At 49.3% G+C, this 16,176-nt stretch overlaps 1 non-coding gene across 1 annotated transcript; it reads right to left on the reverse strand.

Annotated features, from left to right (window-relative positions):
- Positions 1-1,238: 1,238 nt before the first annotated feature.
- Positions 1,239-1,310, reverse strand: TRNAD-GUC (transfer RNA aspartic acid (anticodon GUC)). Its single transcript has one exon. It is a non-coding gene; the product is annotated as a tRNA-Asp (tRNA).
- Between the last annotated feature and the right edge of the window lie 14,866 nt (positions 1,311-16,176).

Genomic DNA, 16,176 nt, shown 5'->3' on the forward strand with positions numbered 1-16,176 from the left:
ATGATGTTTGCCAAAGGCTTTGGTTGTCTAGTCTTTATCAAGTTAGAAAAGTTCCTATTTTCCTAAGAGGTTTTTTTTTCTTCATTTATTTATTTATTTTTGGCTGCTCTGGGTCTTCACTGCTGAACATGGGCTTTCTCTAGTTGCGGCAAGCAGGGGCTACTCTTCGTTGTGGTGCAAGGGCTTCGCATTGTGGTGGCTTCTCTTGTTGTGGAGCACGGGCTCTAGGTGCGCAGGCTTCAGTAGTTGTGGTGCGTGGGCTCAGTAGTTGTGGCACAGGGGCTTAATTGCCCCGCAGCATGTGGGATCTTCCCAGACCAGGGATCGAGCCCATGTCTCCTGCACGGGCAGGCAGATTCTTAACCACCGCACCACCAGGGAAGTCCCTCCTAAGAGTTTTTTTTAAATTACTTATTGATGAAATAAAGTTTAAGTGGAACACAGCCATGTCCATTAATTTACATATTGTCTATAGCTGCTTTCACACCACAGTAGCAGAGTTAAGTAATTGAGATAGATACTGTCTAGCCCATAAAGCCTAAAATATGTATTGTCTCACCCTTTACAAGAAAGTTTGCCAACCCCTGCTTTAAAGTGATAAATTATATTGATAGACTTTCTAATATTGAACTATTTTTCCATTACTGGGATAAAATTTTCCCATTTGAAGTACTTTTTTAATTCATCGCAGTATAACTTACATTCAGTAAAGTATAGTAATCTTAAATGTATAGCTTAATAAATTTGTACATATGTATACATCCATTTAAATACCACTCAGACCAAAATAGTGAATATTTTCAGTGCTGCAGTTGACTCATTCCCTCAACCAGTCTATATGGCCAGCCACTCACTCCCAAGGTAATGACCCTTCTGAACCCTCTCTCTATACATTCATTTTGCCTGTCTTGAAATTCTCAGAAATGGATATTCTCAGACTATCAAATAGTTGAGAGTCTTATGTGTCTGGCTTTTCACTAAACAATGTGGATTGTTGTGTAGAGCAACAGTTAGTTTTTTAAAATATTATTTAGTATTCCATTATTTGAATAAGATGCATTGATTTTTTAACACAGTATTAGAGTCCATTGATATTTTATTTAAGTTTCTTTTATACCTATGTTCTTAAATAAAAGTGGACTAAAGTTTCCTTTTCTTTTTTTTCTTTTTTCTTTTCTTTTTTATTTTTTGGCTGCACCACTCGGCTTGCAGGAGTTACCCAACTTTGAGGATCTCAGTTCCCTGACCAGGGATTGAACCTGGGCCACAGCACTGACAGTGCCAAATCCTAACCACTAGACCACCAGGGAACTCCCTAAAGTTTCCTTTCCTTATAATGTTCTTTTCTTTTTTGGTGTCAACTTTATACTAAGTTACATCAAGTTCATAAAATAATCTAGAGAGATTTGCCTATTTTTTATTTTTGGAACAATTTGTGTTGGATACTAATTATTTATTCCTTGAAATTTTAATAGAATTTACCTAAAAATACTTATAAAACACCATGGGACTTTTGTAAAATCTAACAGAGAGGTTTTTCTAATTACTACTTCAATTTGTCATTTTGCTATTAGTCTTCAAGTATTATGTTTATCTTGTGCCAATTTCAGCATTATATATTTTCCAGAGATATGTGTATTTCATCAAGGCTTTCAAATGTATATTGTTGTATATACGTATATAGATGTTCTAAAATTTTATATTTTAAAATCTGAGTTCTATTGCCTGCCTAATTCTGTACTGTGTTTATCTGAAAAACTTCTCTTTTGTTTCTTGATGTTTTATTAGTCTTTTTGAAAATGTTTATTTTATGAGTCTTTTCAAAGAAATTTTGGGGTTTTTTTTAGTCATTTGTATTGTATTTGCTACTATTGGTATTCTTAATTTCATTGATTTCTGCTCTAATCTTTATTATTTCCTTCTTGTTTATTTGGGTTTTCTCTACTGGTTTTTTTTTCCCCCTCCAGATTTGAATACATAGCTCATTTGTTTTCAATCTTTCTTGTTTTCTGATGGATGTGTTTAAAGCTATAAATTGTCCTCTTGGCACTGCTTTATTTGTAGTACATAAATTTTGACAGGCAGAGCTTTCCTTGACATCCAGTTCTAAGTAATTCATAATTTTCCTTAATATTTTCTCTTCAGTCCAAAGGCTATTTGGTTGTATGTTTTTATTTTTCAGACATGTAAGACATTTTGGCTATTCTTTTGGTCTCTTCCCACCTCTTGTGTCTCCTGACTGCCATCATGTTGACATTATCTGGATTTTAGTTCCATATTTAATTTATATTCATCCTTCATTCAAGTAACAGTAAAATTTAATAAATTCATTTTCAATCTCATTTTTCTTATATAAGAAAGATTCACTTTCTTTTTATATTGCTGGAATATATTCTGCATACATCTTTAGCCTGAGGATATCTTTATTTTACCTCCACAGTTAAATAAATATTTAGCTGTATATAAAATTCAACAGTTTCTAGATATAATTTGATTGTCATCCCATTGTCACTCAGATTCTCCTTATTTGTAGGTGACCTGCTTTTTCTCTATGGAAGTTTTCTCTCTGTTTCTGGTGCTCTTAGATTTCTCCTTAATGCATCTATGTATGAGATCCTTCTCTATCTTGTTCAGCACTCTCTTAACCCTTTCTGTCTGAAGGCTAATTTGTTCCTTTAATCGTGGAAAAAGTTGTCACTGTTTCTTTCAATATTTTCTTCCTTCTATTGACTCTTTTATCTTCTCCAGAGACACACACCTATTAGTGCTTACATTCCTATCCTCGGTGTCTCTTGATTTCCTCATAGTCTGAATTGAAAAAAAAAAAAAAACCTCAGTTTTTCCTTCAGTGTTTCTCCCCTATTCTCACACCATTACATCACTCAAAACACTTCTGACATCAGATGTATGGGTTTTCCCCATACTGAGCAATTCAACACCTGCTGGCTGTCTTACAATTTAACTCAGTTCTGACACTATTTACATGGAAATAATGTCACATCCCACAGGTTAAGGGCTCAGTCCCACCAGACTGCCCCCCACTCAAAATGCCCATCAGAAGTAGGAGGTTCCTACCCCAACTCTGTCCAACTTAGCTACAAATCAGAGGCCCCCACGTACCCTTCCCCAAGTTTGATTAATTTGCCAGAGTGGCTCACAGAACTCAGGGAAACACTTATTCATATTCACTAGTTTATTAAAGGGTATAATAAAGGATACAGATGAGCAGCCAGATGGAGAGCTACATCATGCAAGGTCTGGGACGGTCCCGAACACAGGAGCTTCTGTCCCAGTGGAGTTGGGGGTGCATCATCCTCCTGGTATATGGATATGTTTGCCAATCTGGAAGTTCTTCAAACCCCACACTATTGGGATTTTTATGGAAGCATGATGAATTAACTCCATTTCCAGTTCCTCTCCCCTCTCTAGAGAAGTGGGGGAGGGGCTGCAATTCCAAGATTCTAATCATGGCTTGGCCTTTCTGGTGACCGCTCCCATCCAAGAGCCACCCAGGAGCCCACCCAGTCACCTCATTAGAACAAAGGACGCTCCTATCACCCAGGAAATTACAAGAGGTTTGGGAGCTTGGTGTCATGAACTGGGTCAGAGACCAAGTATTAGAAAAAAAAAAAAAAATTGGTGCTCCTGGTACTCTTTCCACTTAGGAAATTACAAGGGTTTTAGGAGCTCTGTGCCAGGAACCAGGGGCAGAGACCAATATATATATTTTCTATTATCTCACACTATCCCTCGAAGAGATCCTTAACCCTTACTTATTTATCCTCTTATGATCCACAGAGTTGGGTTTAGCTGAAACGAATGTTTCCCAAAGGCAAGTCTCCATCCCAGCTTGTCCCTCTGCTGGTGCAGCCAAGGAAGTCAGGAAGGTGGCGAAAGTCCATTTCCAGCGGACTTGCCTGGTGGCGCAGTGGTTAAGAATCCGCCTGCCAATGCAGGGGACGTGGGTTGGAGCCCTGGTCCGGGAAGATCTCACATGCCGCGGAGCAACTAAGCCCGTGCGCCACAACTACTGAGCCTGTGCTCTAGAGCCCGCGAGTCACAGCTACTGAAGCCCGCATGTCTAGAGCCCATGCTCCACAACAAGAGAAACCGCAATGAGAAGCCCGCGCACCACAACAAAGAGCAGCCCCCGCTTGCTGCAACTAGAGAAAGCCCACACACAGCAACAAAGACCCAATGCAGCCATAAATAATTTTTTTTTAAGTCCATTTCCAGGATCCCACTTCCTAGAACCATCCATTCATTCAGTCATTCATTTATTCCTTTCTGCTCTGTGCCAGGCCCTGTCCTTGGTTCTAGAGGCACTGGGTCCCTGATTACTCCTCCAACACACTCGTCGCTGTCCTCCTTGCTTAGCATTCTGCTCCAGCCACTCCGGACCTCTCCCAGCACCTTGAAGATGCCAGCCGTGCTCCCCTCACAAGGCTCTTCCCCTTGCTGTTCTCTGCACCCGAAATGTCCTTCTCCTCCTCCACCTTTCCTGTCCCTGTCAATGTTTACACTGATGACTTTTTCTCATCATTCAAGTCTCAGTTCAAACATTACCTCCTCAAAGAGACCATCCCTGGCCACGCTCCGAAGTAGTCAGCCCTCTGGCCACTCTGCTTCATCCTGTTTAATTTCTCTATCTCTCTCTCTATATATATAGATCTATATATGTCTCTCTCTATATATTCTCTCTATATATTTTACCACTCCTGGAAATTAGCCAGGATGGGACAGGCTACGCTGCAGTAACAAAGGTGGTGGGAGAGTCAGAGTTAATGTTTATGCAGGGTTTATCGTGTGCAGGGTACTTCGTGTAGCGTCTTGTATGTATCATCTTAATTTATGCAACACCCATATAATGTACATATTATTGTGATCCTCATTGTACAGGTGAGGAACCTGAGGCTTAAGGAGCTAGAGTGTGGTGGAGTCAGGATTTAATCTGAGTCTGTGTGACTCTAGAGCCCCCGTGCTCTCCACAAGTATGAAATAGGAGGGAGGAGAAGTGCTCATCCTTCTCTCTGCCTCTTTCCTTCCTGCTAAAGCTCAGCTCTTTCAGAACATGTCTGGACATTAGCCCAGAAGGACAAGGGCATCTGGAGCTTGGAGGGGTGCATGGTGCCCCTCAGAGTGCCAGTGAATAGCATGCTCCCTGGAAAGGGCTTTTCTCTCTGCTGGTCCCCACCCCTCTCCCTCCAACAGCACAGGATTGGGGAAGGGACTCCTAAAGACCTCCTTCCATTAAGAGTCTAGAGAAAAATCCCAAGCTCGTCAATGACCACAGACTCCTTTTGGTCATGATCTTGTACAGGGCTTATCTGATCCCCCTCCTCAATCCCACGAGCTCAATACACACAAGGCAAATTAGGGCCCCCCTCCCTGACCTGAGCCCACCACTTCCACAAGCGTCTAGTCCCACATCTAGAGGAGGGGCCTGGTCCCTGGGCACTGCCAAGATGACAAGTCATAACCAGAGCTCAACCCAACACTCCTGGTTTTTTTCTCCCCACTCCCTCTGGGGGCGGGGGAGCTGCTGGGGCCCCGGGTCTTTTCCTTTTCTGGGACCCCACATCCCTTCAGAGAGAGGAGGTCCAGCCCCTGCCTCCGGGTTAGGGTATGGGTTAGGAAGTGCTGGGCTGAAGTGAGCAGAGCTGTGGCCTATCCTTTCCCCAACCCCCTTGGCTCTGACCAGAGGGAGGGAGGAGAGAGAGAGGAGAAATTCCCACTCATCTTCCTCCCCACAGGGCCAGATGCTGGTGGAGGAGGCACGAGGAACTGCCGTGGCACCCGTCCCTCCCTGGTCAGGAGAGGCTTGGGAAGGACAACACCACAACCCTCCCGGGCCTCACCGCTGAGAGATTTCGCAGTCTGCAGAGGCTTCCCACCGTTTCTTCTGTCTCACCACCACGACAGCTCTTGAAGGTCAGCAGGGAAGGGCTTGTTCGTCCCCATGGTGTAGATGAGGAAACCGAGGCTCAGCAAGGAGCAGTTACATACCAAAGGCTACGCTGTGACCTTGGATTGGTGGTCTAGCCAGGACTGTCCTCTGCTACCTCACGTTAACATATGCGTATTCACCTGGGTGTGTGTGCACAGATGTATGTTTGCACATGGGCATGTATGAAGTGTTTAAATATCCCTTGTGCAAGCCTTCCTGACGCGATCAGTGCAAGGGCCATGCGCAGGGCAGTGTCTCCTTAGGCCGGATCCCAGGGCTCCAGACTCTGTTCCTGGCAAGTGTCATGCCCCCACCACCCTGAAAACTGCTTACTGCTTATCCCCACCTTCTGCCCTGCCTCCCCCTCCCACAGAGGTCCTCCTCCTTGGCTGAGATCCCCAACTGGCTTTGTTCCTGCTGCCAGCAGAGCTATGTGGACATTGTGTGGCCGCCAGCACGCTCACTGTGACGCGCTGGGCCCCTACCTGCTGCCCCACCCTCTCTTCTTTCCCCAGTGCAATTAGTAGGAAGTTCACCTTGGATCTAACCTGCCCCTCTACTGAGAAAACCGCCCCCCTTCTCCATCTCAATTCGACTGGGTGCCTCCCCCGGGCTCTCGTCTTCTGCTAGCCCAGGATGGCCTTTCCCTCATTGGGAGAACAAGGCTCATCCCCTCGATACTCAAGTCGTGCCTGGGGGAAGCCTCGCTTGCCTCTCACCTCTCTCTACGTGGCAGAGCAGTGAGCGAGGAGCCAGGGCCCCCTTTATTGCCGTCAATTTTCCACCTCAACTTACCTGCGTCTTCACATGGTGTTCTCAGACAGGGGCTGTGTGTACGACAACCAGGTTAAATAAGTGTTGCGTCCTTCCCATCCCCCTAATTCCCCGTCCTCTTGCTGAGGACAGCTGAGTGTCTCCCTGGCTTCCGGAGAAGATGCTGGTGTATTGTCACCTGCCTTTATTTGATTAGTGTCTTATTCAAAATGCCTGGGGCCATCGCGCCACAGAGAGGAAGAGAGAGGGAGAGGACGAGTCTCCTCTTTGCCTTCTGCTGCCGGAGCAGCTGGTCCCGGGGAGGTGGCTGGGGGTGGGGGGGCAGGACCACAGGAAGCAGGGTGGGGAGATGGCGTCACGTGAGGTCAGGGAGGCAGGCAGAGGAGAATCAGAGAAGCCAAGCGTTGAGGACTGTGAGCCTAGGATGGAAACTCCCAGAACTCGGATTCATAAACCTTTCCAGGCATCTCATGTCCATCCTCCACTTGCCACTGTGACCCATGGAGGCCCCTCCAAGCTCCCACGGTAGGAGCTGGTTAGATACTTGGTGTTTTCCCTCATGCAGGAGAAAACTCGAGTCCTGGCGGCCCCAGTGGTGAATGCTTGGTGCCACTGGACCACAGGCCCTGGATCCTGGTGCCCCAGGGTCCTCTGTGGCCTCCTTGAACACAGATAGACCAGAGACCCAAGAGCCATCAGACAAATAAGCACCTCAGAGCCTCGGAGCCCTGGAAGGCAGTGGCTCCATCCAGACAGCCCTGCTCCAGGGCCAGAAGAACAGCTGAGAATTCGCTACCTTCTTACATAGGGTCATTGGCACCATCCTACTGTCTTATTCAATTTTCTCAGTAATCCTATGAGACAGCTGATATTCTTTTCATTTTCCAGATGAGACAGTTGAGGCCCAGGAAACCAGATGACTTTCTGAAGGTAACAGTCAGCAAATGGTAGAACCAAGATGCAAAACTAGGTCTTCTGATGTCAACACCAATCCCCCCGCCATAACTCAAGCTAGTCTTGACAGTGGCTGAAAGGGTGGCCCCTGCTGACACGTGAGCTGCTCACCTTACGAGACACGTCAAGAACACAACAGTCAGGAAGGCGGAGGCCCGTCCAGCCCCCTCAGACAGGTGTCTCCTTGGGTGGCTGTCTTCTTTTGCAGGTAGTCGTGAGCCAAGCTGCCGAATGTTTGACACAGATCCCTACTGAACCACAGCTGTGACACGCATCCTCACGTTCACTTCCAATAGACTGGCAGATGCGCCCGTGTGCCGAGCTTGCTGGCGTTCCTTTTCACACCCCCGCCTGCATCCCCTGGGAATCTATTCAAAGCTACTCAACGGAGCAGCCAGGAGAAGAAGATAAACCCATATCCACACTGTGTTTCTCTTCGTCTCTCTCCTTGTGGAAAAAAAAAAAAAGGAACAGTACAAAGCCTCATCCAATATTCACTGGGAATCATCCTGACATGATCCCAGGAAAATAAGTTCTTTTCAAAGCCACAGTTCCACTGCATCCTCTCCCGTGGCTGAGAGCAGGCAGAGCGGGCTGTGTGCGGGGCTCCGTGGCTGGCAGAGGCACCTGGCGGTAAGGCTTAATTATGATTCACGGAGCTGCGTTGCGGAGATGGTTTAAAGCCACTTAATTAGTGTAGGAATAAACCACCGTAATTTTCCTGAAATATGGCCTAATTAACCTATGGAAAAGCCAGGGCCACTGGTCAGGAATGCCGGAGACGTTAATAGTCTATTAATATACCCGGCCCGCTCTCTGGCACAGCTTTGGGGGTTCACTGGGCTGGAGGAACAGACAGAGGAGAATGGGGTTTGCCCTGCAGGGTGATGATTTAAAAATATATGAAGTGGGCAGGGAAAGGAAAAAGGAAATAAGATTTACTGAGCACCTATTATGAGCCAAGCAGTGTTTTAATTCATTCCTTATTTAATCCTCAAAATAATCCTTTAAAATAGATACTAAAGTTCAGAGAGGTCCATTAATGAATCCAAGGTCACACAGCCATGAAATAGCCGAACTGGAATTCATTCTCTAGTCAGGCTGTTCCAAAGGCCACACTCTTTCCATTATTCCTCACTGCCTTTGGCAGGTACAGAAGACTTGGGGAAATGGACATAATAGAGAAAAGAGGTCCCTTCAACTCTAAGGAAGCACCACTCCCTCTGACATTTAGAAAATAGAGTCATTCAAGCTTCCTGGACACTGCACAGCCCTAGGAATCCCCATTCACATAGGCTACAATGGGAATGATGTCCCCTCGAGAACACAATGCACAGCCTGCACAGCCATTCACAACGGTCCTGAGAGACCAGCTTAGATGACTTTAATTTCCTTTTCCACTTAAGTCTCCAGCCCCAACCCTGACTTTGAGTCCAGATGTTGGCCCTAAGCCAGAAAAGCCACGTCTTGGATAATTCTTAATGAAGCAGGATTTGAACCCAGTCCTCCCCTGGGGATACTCCAGTGCCCAGCTCAGACGCTGGGACAAAAGTCCAGAGCCCTCCAGGGGGAGCCCGAGAGCCAGACTTCCACCTCCCAGTCTGGCCAGCAGGTCGAGGAATATTCCAACAATGTCTTCATTCTTCCCCGATCAAAGGAGCTGGGATTGAACCTGCTGTAATCATCCGTCGGGGAGTTTGCTTAAAATTCCCCTAATTATGGGAGAGCAGAAAATTGCTACGCCTCAGACTGAATAGGGAAATCGAAGGCGCCCTGCTCCAAGCTGCCTAGGGGAGACAAGCCAGGATGGGAACGGGGAGTGGGGGAGGGGTGCGGGGGACAGTGCGGGTACTATGATGGCAGTGATGGGAGGGGAGAGGAGCTCCTGGTCTGTGCCAAGGAGTGGGAGAGGAAGGGAGAGAGCCAGCTGCAAGGGGGTCACGGTGCCTGGCTCAGGTGGTGCACACCGTCCACCCCCCACTCCCTGCAGGGAGAAGGGTGCAGGGGCAGGAAGGGTGGGCACGTGGGGAAGAATTAGCCAGGACGCACCCTCCAGTGGCTGGAGCTGGCCTTCGGGAGAGGCTGGGGCAGCCTGTAACTCTGGCTTACTTTAGAAAATAGATTCTGGAGCATCTTCTCTGCCAGGAGAGGGAAGGAAAGAGCAGAGAGACAGACCAGACAGGGACCAAGCTGGAAGGACAGGCTGCTTCAGGCACCCTTTCTGGGCTCTGCCCTATTCCAGGCAGGTGGAAGGTCTAGAAGGAGTGTGGTGGGAGAAGGATCCCACCCTTGGGGAGTCTCAGTCTGATGGGGCACACTGAGTGAGCGTCCCAACCCAGAGTAAGAAGCCCTATACACCAGTGCCCAGCACATGACGGCCCTGAACTCTAGGAAGGGGGTCCGGACTGTACTGAACTGGGTGGAGTCAGAAGAGGAAGGCTTGCTGGAGAGGCGAGTACTGAGCAGGAGAAGACAGGAGGAGGAGGAAGGATAGGAGAAGGGAGGGAAATGTTCGAAGGAACGCTGCAAAGTACCAAGGGGTTATGGGTATCATTTGCGGGGAGGGAAGCACGGCCCAGGGAGGTGAAGTCAGTCGTCTAATGTCACACAGCTCATCAGTGGCTGAGCTGGGGCTCAAACTCCTGGTCTGTGTATTACACCTCCCAGGGAGCAGGAGGGGTGGGGAGGGGCTGGCCGGAAGGCAGAGTGCTAGCACGAAAGGGGAGGCCGCTCCCCGACCAGTAGATGTTGACTCTGAGGGGCAAGCAATATTCTAACGGGTCTCCCCTTTGCTAGCCTGACTCCTTGCAGGAGCTCCCCGGGCTCCCCACCTCTAATAGCTTGGAAAAGGTTGACACTCCACAAGTCTCATGCTTTCCCAAGGGATTTCTCAGTTCCTCAGCAAGTCCCTGCACTGGCCCAGCTTGGGTCCTCTGCGGCCCCAGCTGCACTATTGTGTTTGTCCCAGTTATAGGTGTTGGGGTATCAGTTGAGACTCAGGGATTGCAAGTTACAGAATCCACTCAAACAAGCATTTAACTAAAAGGGGAAGTTTATGAAAGGGACACAGGAGTGTCATGTCCCACGTCCCCCAGCGCAGGAACGCAGTCAAGCCTCAGTCAAAGGCATCAAGGACAGGGCTTCCCTGGTGGCGCAGTGGTTGAGAATCCGCCCGCCAGTGAAGGGTACGTGGCTTTGAGCCCTGGCCCGGGAAGATCCCACATGCCACGGAGCAACTAGGCCTGTGTGCCACTACTACTGAGACTGCACTCTAGAACCCACGAGCCACGACTACTGAGCCGGCGTGCCGCATCTACTGAAGCCCGTGTGCCTAGAGCCCGTGCTCCGCAACAAGAGAAGCCACCGCAATGAGAAGCCCACGCACCGCAACGAAGAGTAGCCCCCGCTCGCCGCAACTAGAGAAAGCCCGCACACAGCAATGAAGACCCAATGCTGCCAAAAATAAATAAATTTTTAAAAAAATGTTTTTAAAAGAAAGGACATCAAAGACAGGAATGCCAGCCGGAACCTGGAGCTCCTGCCTTCCTGCTCCGCGTCTCGTATCTGCATCCCCATCTGGTCCTCGGCTTCTCCTTGTACACCTGGGCAGACCCCCAAATTCAAGATGGTGACTCAGGGCTCCCAGGCCTACATGGCTAACCCTAGTAAAGAACAGCATGAAGAGATGGTCTCTAGGCCCCAATTCCAGTACCCCAGAGACAGAATTCTGACCATCCCAGCTTGGGTCAGGTGCCTGTTCTAGTCCGGTCAACCTCAGGCCAGGGGTCGGTCACACTGAACAAAGGCTGCTGTGTGCCCTCCACTGTGTGTGAACAGATCAGGTCGGGGACCGTGGGGAGTCAGACAGTAACTCCACAGGGAGAATGTACTCGGGTAGTGGATGTGAGGTGGATGGGCCTGGAGGTGGGGCTGGGGGCTTACCTGTGTCAGCAGGTCCCTCAAGGAGGTGAAGCCTCCACTTGAAGCCGGGTGGTGAGTGTTTCAGTGGGTCAGACACCAAAGCTATGGCTGAGGCAAATCCTCAAGTGGGGAACTAAGGAGCGGGGGACCCGGCCTGGGCCCTGGCCCCTGGCCCCGTGGGAGCCAAGTTGTGCAGTGGCAGGCCGGTCTGCGAGGGCTGGAGTCTGGCCTGAGGCCTGTGGGAAGGCAGGCCAGCCTCTTGAGCTCCCGGGTGGTTATCTGAGACTGGGAAACCTGTACTTTAGAAGCTTGACTGTTTTCATGCTGTTTGTATTTTCTGTAATTACTTCCCTTTTGTTCTCCTGTAGTGTTTATGCAAGTCCTTTGTGAAAATTCCAGCGGATCCCAGCAATGCTGAGAGGAAACAGCAAAGGGGTTTGTGTCTCTTCCTAGGCTCAAGGTAAAAGAGGAACATCCCCTGGAGCCTGGGAGGGGTGGTGCTGGCAGGATCGTGGCCAGGAGGGCTTGGGGGGCGGGGACAAGGATGGCAGCTGGGAGGCTCCTCCTCCCCTGCTCTCTTTCCAAGCTCTTTCTCAAATGTGGGGAGGCCCTGGGCTTCCTTTGAATATAAAGTCGGTTGTCCTGAACTGGGCAAGCGGGCAGAGCTGCCCACTTACTCTCTGCCCCATCCTGGGAGGCAGCCGAAGCCACCCTCAGACCAGTCTTGCACATAAACTCCTGAGGAAGCTGTTCCTGTGCCCTGGATGCTCCTTGGGTGCTGGGGCAGGGAGGGGACCACCACAGGTGCTAGCCCAGGGCAGGGACCCTGTCTTGAGACCCCGGGAATGGGAACTTGGGCACCTGGGAGAAGCCCTCCCTTGATCCCAGTCTCCACGGGGTTCTGAATCTTCCTCCAGTCTCATCTGCCCCAGCCCTGACTTCTTGCTGGGTTCTACCTTAAAAACCCCACACAGGCATCAGAGTCCAGCTAAGGTGGGGCTGGGCGTTGGGGGCACCTCAGTTTCTCCCTGGGTCTAAGGGCCTGCCCTTGGGTGAGGAGATGGGTGAGGCTCTGGTGTAGGAGATCAGAGGTACCTCTGTGGTTTCTAAAAGGGGAAGAGCTGAAGGGCCAAAGTGGTAGAAAGGACCAGAGAAAGAGTCACAGAGGCCTTTGTCCTCTGATATTAAATTATTAATTAATTATTAATTAAGCAAATAGTCACCAGTGCATCACTGGAAAGTCCTGGCCCTGCCCCCGTCCCCACCACCATGGCCGTTCCTGACCAGATGGAGTGATCCTGGGTGGCTGAGCAGCCCCCAGGAGCGACGTGTCCGCAGGCTGAGAACCGGCAATGACATGGGACGTTAGGTGCTGATGGCTTTGCCAAGCAAGAAAATTGCAGTTAAGGATGCAATGGGTCCCTCCGGGTGCTGTCAGACAGGATCTGGAACAAGACGCAAGGGAGCTGGAGTGGGGAGCCAGCACAGGGCTGCAGGGGTCCATCCTCTCAGCAAGTCCGTCAACAACAGAAATATCATAACACCTGCATTTACTCAGTGCCCAGCAGGCCCCTGGTTGGCAGGCGGGAGTGCAATTATCTCCATTCTACAGAGAAGATAAGGAAACTGAGGAGTAGAGGTTAAGTAACCTGTCTGAGAGTGGAGATGGAATTCAGGCCCGGCTCCATCTGGCACCAAAGTCAGAACTCAGAGCTGCCCCGCTGCAGTGCCCTCTTCTAAGGGTTCCCCAGACTGGGCTCAGCACTGCCCCTGGGCTTGAGGCTTCAGGGTGGGGGGGGTGCGGAGAACCCACCCAGACTCCCCGGCAGCCACACCAGGGACACACCTCTCCACCCTGGTGTGAAGGAGGAACATCCGGCCTGGCTGACAAGTGGAAGCCGCTCCAGGGGAGGTGGCAGACCCAGGAAGGTGGGAGGCGAGGAGGGGCACACACGTCCCCTCGAAGCTCCCCACTTACCTTGCTCATATCTCCCACCTTGCAGAGCCCCTCTCCCGGTCCTCTCACCCCGGGCTTTGGGCAGTGACCTCATTGTTACTAACAGGCTCTTCCTTATCTCTACCAGCCCTGCCTGGAGGAGGGGCACCTGCACCACTCCCCAAGCCCTGCTTGTTTGCACGTGCCCACCATGCCCTAGAGTGACCTTGAGGGTCAGGTGGTATGTGGGAAGCAGCCCGTGAAAAACTGTGCCCTTTTTAGGAGCTGATCATATTGCACCCAACGTGGAGGATGGGGAGAGAGTCGGGGAGGGGAGAGGTAAGATGAAATGAGAGGAAGATGAGAAATGAGGTGCTCAGAGGGCCCAAACCAGGTAGGGGCGCCTCACCGCAATGCTGGCAGCTTGCAGCAGTGCTGACCTGGGCATCGGGGAGCCACTGAAAGGCGGCTGAGAGCCGGAGAGACTGAGTCATTCAGTCTCGGCTCAAACCTGCTCCCTCAGGCTGGGCACTGAACCTGTCCTGGAAACACTCTTACCGCAAACTACCCATCCGGGGTCCTGTTCCATCTGTTTGGAGCCCAAGGAGGTGAAGGGTGATTGAGACCTGAGGTTGCCCCCACAGGTGTCGCTGGTTTGCTGGGAAGAGCCTGGGGGCCTGGAGCCTGCAGGACTCACTTCTGACAGCAAAGCCCCATCCAAGAGTTGACTAGAACCCTGAGAGAAGGGGAGAGCTTGTGGGTTCAGAAAGGGAACACAAGAGTGAGGGAATTCAAGATGACCCCCAACTTTGCCTTGAATGCCTGTCCCTTCATTCCCAGCAGCCCAAACCTTACCCATCCTTCAAAATGCAGCAGAAATGCCACCTCTTCCATGAAGGCTTCCCTGACCTCCAAATGAAGTTTTCTCTCTCCCTAAGTACTTTATCCACACTGGTCTCACAAGCCTTGTCATTTTATTCCTTGCATTGTACCTACCTGGCTAGACTTGGAGCTCCATAGGGCAGAGCCATTGTCCCATCAAGAGCTCCAAACCTACCTGTCGGATAAAGGGAGGCTGAGGGAGAGGAGGGTTCACTAAGGACAGGAGGTGAAGTGCTCGGATCAGAAGGCACAGGGGGGTTCAGGAAACACCAGCTGAAACAAGACTCAGAAGAGCCATTATTCGTTACCTGAAATCCAGGTTGCATTTAGGGACCAAATACAAAGGAAGCTTGTTTCTCCAGAGTCCTGGGCAACTGAGAAACCAAATGTAGTGCTCTCACAGAAGGGGCAAGTGCTGGCTACTGGGAGAATAAGTTTTAAAGGAAAAAATGCCCACCCCCGCCCCCATGTGGTTCTGGTAATGGCAGCAGCAGAAATAAAATCATTTATTTGTTCAACAGTATTTTTCATTTCAGATATTTTATTTTCATCTTTGTAAGTTCAGATTCTAAAAATCTTCCATTTCTCTCCTCAGCATGTTCACGTTTTCCTCTACATTTCTGAGCATATGGTGCATATTTATAACCACTGCTTTAGCATCCTTGTCTGCTAATTCCATCATCTTTCTCATTTAGGGGTCTGTTTCTGTGGATTGATTTTTCCTCTGGTTATAGATCCTACTTTCCTGCTTCTTTGCATGGCTGTTAATTTTTTATTTGATGACCAATATTGTGAATTTTCCATTGGGTTCTAGATTTTGTTGTATTCCTTTAAAGAGTGCTGGACTTTGTTCTGCCTCACAGTTATTTGGAGTCACTGTGACCCTTTTAAGTCTTGTTTTTAAGCTCCATTAGAATGGGTCCAGGGCAGCTTTTGGTCTCGGGCTAAGGTAACATCCTTCTGAGGACTGTATCCAACGCATCACATACTACAAGCTCTCTCCACTCTCGCCGGTGGGAATCTGAACCATTCCCAGCCCTGGGTGAGCTCCAGGAATTGTTCGGTCTTATGCTTTCCAGCAGTTCTTTCCTTAATTATGGTGTTTCACCCCAATTGTTTGCAAATCAATGTTCAGCCAAAGTTTTGAGGCCCCTTCTACAGATTTCTGGAAATTTCCATGTGCAGCTCCCTTCTCTCCAGAATTCTTCATCACAGATCCTAACCTCCTCAACCTCAATCCCTGTCTTATCAACTCAACCCCCAGACTCTGTCAGGGATTCCCCCCCTCCTTTGCCTTGGCCTGGAAACTTTCTCTAGGCAGTAAACTGATGATGTAGTGGGGCTGTTTCCCTTCTCTCAGGGACCACCATCCTCTGCTAACTGTTCCCCACTGTCTGAAAGTAGTTGTTTCATACCTTTTGTCCAGTTTCCAGTTGTTTTCATCAAGTGGGCAATTACCATAGCTGTTAATCTATGGGCCGAAGGGAAGGCTTCCCATGCACTAAACATTTATTGGGGAAATCTCCAATGAGATTTCCAGTGTGTGAGGCCCTGCTCTAGGCGCTGGGTATAAAGCGCTGAATTAAATGGACAGAATCTCTGCCTTTACGGAGCTGATATGCCAGTCGGTGGGGCAGACAAGAAATAATAAACATAATAAAAAATTGTATAGCATGTTAGAAGGTGAAAAGTGCTGTGGGGGAAAAAATAGAGCAGTACGAGAGAGAGAGAGAGAGAGAGAGAGAGAGAGAGAGAGAGAGAG

Source organism: Phocoena phocoena, chromosome 8 (assembly GCF_963924675.1).
Source record: "Phocoena phocoena chromosome 8, mPhoPho1.1, whole genome shotgun sequence".
NCBI lineage: Eukaryota > Metazoa > Chordata > Mammalia > Artiodactyla > Phocoenidae > Phocoena > Phocoena phocoena.